The sequence below is a fragment of the Stegodyphus dumicola genome, chromosome 11 (assembly GCF_044657685.1).
Source record: "Stegodyphus dumicola isolate Sdum_Otavi_A_Nest chromosome 11, ASM4465768v1".
NCBI classification, from domain to species: domain Eukaryota; kingdom Metazoa; phylum Arthropoda; class Arachnida; order Araneae; family Eresidae; genus Stegodyphus; species Stegodyphus dumicola.
This window is the reverse complement of record NC_140778.1, coordinates 96416227-96423056: the sequence shown is the minus strand read 5'-3', so window position 1 is coordinate 96423056 and position 6830 is coordinate 96416227.

Genomic DNA, 6830 nt, shown 5'->3' with positions numbered 1-6830 from the left:
CATGAAGGTGTCGGGGACGGTTACTCGGTTTATATCGGATTTCTCTACAGATTTTGCTTTTTACTCCAAATTGAATTGACTAAATTGCTTCATAAGAATAAGTTCTTTGAGTATAAGCATTGGATCACAATCCCTTCTATTCGCGGAGATATTTGGCCTGACTAGAATTGCCGGTTCGGCTTTAACTTATAACTCGAGTAAAGACGAAACACCTTCGTATTTACGTATTTTTATAAATTATTGTTCGTTGAATGAGAGTTGGTTTGTTCCCCTTGAAAAGTCAATTAATTTCCGATCAATGACAATGATTACATGGTTTTAATTTTCCTTTTACAATTCAAATTTTATTCTTCATGGTGATTTAACTCTAGTCCCCATTATTAACATTTTGCATTTTGCTAAACATTATTAACATTATTAACCAAAAACATTATTAACATTTTGCTTTCAAATTACTTCAAAACATCTTTCGAAATATAACTTACCAGTATGGATTCACTCTTTTAAAATAATTCTACTTTAATTAAACATAGGAGATAATATAATCAATTAATCAATATTGTTTAGGAAATAAATTATATATATATATAATCGTTTATTGCAATCATGGTCGGAAACGCTTTCCTGGCGCTATAGTGACGAGAGACAACACAAGAAAAATAGGGTACGAACAGTGTAAAGATATTTCTTTATTATTCTTAGCGCAGCGAAAACTAAGAAATAAGAACAGAAACATTGGATTGTCATCAAAGAAAGTATTCGAAAGTTCCTTAGGAAAGTATCCTAAACATGGGTTTGGTAGGGGTAGTCCAGTGCATTGTTCAGCAAGATCACGAGACCTCACTTGCATTATCACTTCCGCTCGGGGTAATTCAACACATTCGTGCACGAAATTCCTGTTAGAAGTCCAACAGGAACTTGTGGCACAGATCGTGGCACCTGCTGGGAAAGTCCTGAGGATGCACAATAATTTCCAGAACATCTTATGGTCGATGTGCGAGAGATGTGATACCTGCATCAGGGTACAGGTCGTAATTTCGAACAGCTTCTTTGAGGTCCATAAGTGTCTAATTTTGTTCCTATTTTTTAATTTCTCTTGTGCTAAGCATAATTTTTGTCCGTTCTTTCTTGTGTTTTGTGTTGTTTGTACCGGCCAGGAAAGTTGTTTCGGCCCTGTTTTGCCATTTCATTTTTCCTCGATGTCGTCTCTCTCATATATGTGCATAATTACTTATGACTCAAGTGTTGCTACTATATGATGAAATTTACAAACACGGTGATTACAATGCTACATATTCCCATCCGAAAATATCTTTTTTTCCTCTTGCCCTTCAAATAAGAAATGTGTGTCCTTCATTGTAAAATCTCCTGGAACTTTAATACTTCTTTTTTCGAGGACAATGGAGAAAATATTTCAGTATAGGCAGCTGTCAATATTCAAACATTACATTGTGAAAGCCATTAAAGTGATTTCGGCCATTAGCCGAAGAAAGGCTTAATTCGCATAAGGATTTAGGAAATACATTTTGAATAACTTAGCAAATTTTCCTTCAATAAATTTAATGGAACAGGCAAAAGAAATTACAGGGAACAATAAATATAGGAGAAAACAGATATTTCTTTTCCTCATTTGTTTTACTGTGTTTGATTTCTTTCTTTCTTCCTGTATAAATAATTAAAACTTAAAGAATGTAACTGAAGAATGAGAATAAAATTTTCAATTTAAAACAAATGGTGGCAAAACTCCTAGTGCTGCTCTGCTGTACGACGAAATAGACCAGCAATATTTTCCGAATTTGGAATAACGAGAGAAAATTTGAAACCTGTGCAGCCAGCGATGCAATGGGATTGTTCTGAGAGAAAGATGACTTAAATGAGGAAACTCGGAGATAATGTAATGATGTGTAAGGTTACCTCTACTGGGATAATAATAAGAAAAGGTTAAAATACAAAATACGTAAGTAAATTATACAAAAATTGAAGAAATTTAAAATATCTAGCAAGCGTAAGGCATAGTAATTGATTCAAAAACTAAATGAATCTAAAGCTCTCAAACTTATACTCGTTTAAATACACGTTTTTCTGATTCAGAAAGAACGTTACGTGTATATCTTCTAAGATGCTTTTTCCATCCTTTTCTTGTAGTTGTTTCATTTTTGATTTCAGTTTCATTTTTTTCTCCTATTTTGCAATTTTCCCCATTGTTTCCCTCCGTTTTTAAGCCACCTGTTTATTATTACTATTATTATTATTACAACTTATGTGAAAATAAGGTAAGGAAAAGTAAGGCACTGAAACTTTGCAAATTATCACACTCTACGTGAGATTCATGGTGGTCGCTTATTGCATACAAATCACGCCAAATTCTTTAACTTCTCTGCTTGGCTTTAGGTCCTTATAACGAAAACAACAAATTCGCCCTTTGTAGAAAAATATTCTGTCAGGCAATAAATGTAAGGGGAGATTTTTCCCTATGAAACTGAGCCCAAAGTGTTATATAGTATCTAAATATTAAAGTGTTGCACATGTTAAACGTGATCGTCGTTGCATTACTTTCACTTTTTTACTACTGAAATAAAGATGAAAAGGAGCAAAAACTGGAAAACGAGAGAGAACTAGAAAAGAAGCGAGAACCGGAAAAGATGCAAGAACTGGAAAAGAAACAAGAACTGAATAAAAAGGAAGAACCGGAAAAGAAGGACAAACTGGAAAAGAAGGAGAAACTGTAAAAAAAAGAAGCAAGAACTGAAAAACAAGAAAAAACTGGAATTGACACAAAAACTAGAAAAGAAGCAAGAAATGAAAAAGAAGCAAAAGCTGGAAAAGATACAAAAACTAGAAAAGAAGCAAGAACCGGAGAAGATACAAGAACTGGAAAAGAAGCAAGAACTGAAAAAGAAGCAAGAGCAGGAAGCGAAGCAAAAACTGGAAAAGAAGCAAGAACTGAAAATGAAACAAGAGCAGAAAAAGAAGCAAAAACTGGAAAAGAAGGAAGAACTGAAAAACAAACAAAAACTGGAGAAGCAACAGAAACTAGAAAAGAAGCAAGAACTGAAAAAGAAGCAAACACTGGAAAGGATTCAAAAACTAGAAAAGAAAGAAGAACTGAAAAACAAGAAAAAACTGTAAGAGATACAAAAACTAGAAAAGAATGAAGAACTGAAAATAGAGAAACAACTGGAAGAGATACAAAAACAAGTGAACAAAGAAGAACTGAAAAGGCAGAAGGAACTGGAAAAAATGCAAAAACTAAAAAACAAAGAAGAACTGAAAAAGAAGAAGAAACTGGAAAAAATGCAAAAAATGGAAAAGAAGCAAGAGCCGGAAAAGATGCCAGAACTGGAAAGATAGATGAGTCAGAAGAGACGCAATACCTGGAAAAGAAGCAAAAAACGGAAAAGAATCCAAATCTGCAAAACCAGCAGGAACCGGAAAAGAACTGTCAAACCCGAAAAGGAAACCGGATGAACTGCGAAAAGAGCCAGAACTGGATAACGACTGTAGAACGATTGATTTAATGACCAAACGAAGCAGGACCCGAAAAAGAAAAATAGAACAAATAAATCATATACCACTGCAAATAATACCACTGCAAGCATTAAATATCAACGTTAAAAGAATAAACACCTTTCTTCAAGGCAGCCTTGCTATACACTGTCATAACCCAGAAGGTATAGAAAAAATCAGCTATAACCTCATTACCAAAACAGTTGCAAATGATATAGTTAACGTAAAACTTCCGGAAGCCACAATACCAAAATGCACAATTCATAATACTCCAAAAAATTTCAACTCTGATGAACTGATTCAAATTATAGCCCAAGAAACATAATCAAATATTTCCCACCTAAGGCCTTTATTTAAACTGAATTATCAAAATAATATTGATAAATGGATCATAAAATGTCACGGTCAAACTTTCCAAAATATTATGAGTAAAAAACAAATATATATTGGATGGAGCACCAATAAAATAACCGAGTTTATCGGTGTACGCAGATTTCAAGTCTGTCAGGATTTCTCTCATAAGACAAACCAACCAAAATGCTCATTCTACGGCGGAAAATATCATGTTTCTTGCTGTTATTCCCAAACTCCGTACTGCATTAACTGTTGGATTAACAATGAAAAGTATGAAACAAAATTTGACTGTAAACATCCAGCTTTAGCTATTTCCTGGTCCACATATCAAACAAAAGTTAGACGAGTAAAATCCAATACATATTATCAACAATAATGCAAGATCCTGCAGACTATCTATCGACCCTTTCCATCAATAAAAAGAATAACAATGGCATCCGCTTTCCAAAATAAATCTTCAAAGAGCAAAGACCGCCACCGACCAACTATGTCAGTATCATATAGATTATCTGGCAAGTTTTATTATAAAACAAGAACATTATTGCATCACTGGCAAATTAGGAAGAAGTCCAAATAACTGGGCAATTATTCAACGTCATGCTTCAACGGGTGTTTTATCTCCTCGTACAGCCATATTCATTCCAAACAATAAATGGAATTCTACAATAATTATTAATACTCGAGATATAATCACAATTTCAATCAATACTAATGCATCTCAGCTTCTTATTACTAGTATCTATATATCTCCGTCAAAAATCCAAATCAAACCTTATCCATACTAAATGAAATCTTACAACAATAATAATAGTCCGCATGTTATTAGTGGAGACTTTAACTCGCAAAGTACTTAATGGGGATACTTACAAACCGATCACAGAGGAGGAATACTTGAAGAATTTTTAAATGCAAACAATCTCATTCTACATAATCATTTTACTGACCGACCTACCTTTGATAATACCTACAATAAATATTGGACTGATCTTCTTATTTCTACAACACATCTTGATAATAAAATTAACAACAGATCAATACTAGATGAACATACCGAATCTTATAACAAATATATCTCTTTTGATATAACTGAATATACGTCCTTTACTGCACTTACCAGATTTAAAATCAATAATAACAAAGAAAAGAAATTTCAACAAAAGTTCAATCCAATTTCAAATGACTTTCTAAATGCTATTATTCTGTGTACAACCAAAACAGAACTTAATAATATTACCAAGGAACTTATCAGAAAGTTTCAAGATACCTACAAACGTACCTTCTTCAAAAGATCATCAATACCCATTATAAAAATCAACTGGTGACGAAAGAACTCCGCTAAGTCAAACACAAAACACGAGCATTACGAAGAAACCTGAAATCATCGCAAACTGATGAAGAACGACTCAACCTACTTCAAAAATACAAAAAACGAAAAGCCTCATATAAAAAGCAAATAATGTCTGCAAAGCTTTAAGCATGGTGCAACTATTGTTCAAACAACCAGTATACGTATGGCTCATTGTACAAAATTGAAACCAACAAAATCTTCCACCCAACGCAACTTACAGTCACTAATAGGGGAAATAATGATAAAAATGTTACGAAGATCACTTTAGAAAACATTCTAGATGTTATTCTACCAAAACAAAACATATATGATGATTTAACTGAACAAAGATTAATTCGTTGTAATCTACTTCCAAGAAAATGATAACACATTTACAGCCATGGAACTCAATCTATTTATTAAAAAACTCAATAACGAAAATGCTCCTGGACCAGATAGAATCTGCTATCAAATTATACATAAAAGTAATCCTAAGCTAATTCTAATCTGCAATAAATGTCTCCAACTTGGTATTTTTCAAGACTGCTATAAAACAAGACAAATCATACTCTTCCTCAAAAAGAACAAAGCTCATGAAAATCCTAATTCCTATCGGCCAATTAACCTTCTACCAGCCCTTGGAAAAAATCTGAAAGTTGTATTATAGGAAGACTTGAATACCATTTTCACCATCATAAATTCATTAATGGAAATCAATGTGGATTTAGGCAGCAAAAATCTACCATTCATGCAACCAGTGCAGTCCTAAACCAAATCCATGTTAATAAAATCAATACCCTACACTCCGCAATAATCAGCTTAGGTCTCAAATCAGCCTTTGATTCATTATGGCGGCCCTCAATTAAAGAAGCACTTAGAAATATTGAATGTACTTATAATATCTATTAAATTATCAATAATTTCCTTGATAATCGGCATAGTCTCATTTTATATAATAATACTTTAATCAGAAGAAAACAAGTTCGTGCATGTTCACAAGGCGCATGTATAAGCGCAGAATTATGGAATATTACATATAATAAAATTATAAAAAGTGCTTGGCTTCCTTTTGCTAAAATTACTGCTTTCGCCGATGATGTCGCATTTGTTATGAGTGGAAGGTCCCATTTAATCCTTCGAAGAAATTGTCAAGAAATAATAGCCATATTCCAGCAAGAATGCAAGAAAATTAAACTTGAAATTTCATCCTCCAAATCTAGAATCATGACAAATAATAAACCTGGACAAAATCTTACTAAGCAACATTCTGTTAAAATAAATTACGAAAAAAATCAAGCATACTAAATTCTTTTCTATTACTTTTAGATCTTCCCGTTGCTTCAAAAACTACCTTATATTCATCTAACTGATTTTCTCATTAATTCGTCGACACATACTTTTGTGACTTTTAAAGGTCATAGACTTATTGTCAGGTAACAGAATTTCAAATTTAAAGGATGGTGGCAATTCATATCGGCCATCGGAAAGAAAATTTAATATCTCTGAATTGCTTAACTGTGTTGGTGTGAGCAAGTTCTAGTTTAACATCTTCGGTTGGGACTGTTATGCCAATGGCATCTAAATTCCAGAGTTCGGTTACACAAGATTAGAGGAATGCAACGACACTATATTGTTGAAAATA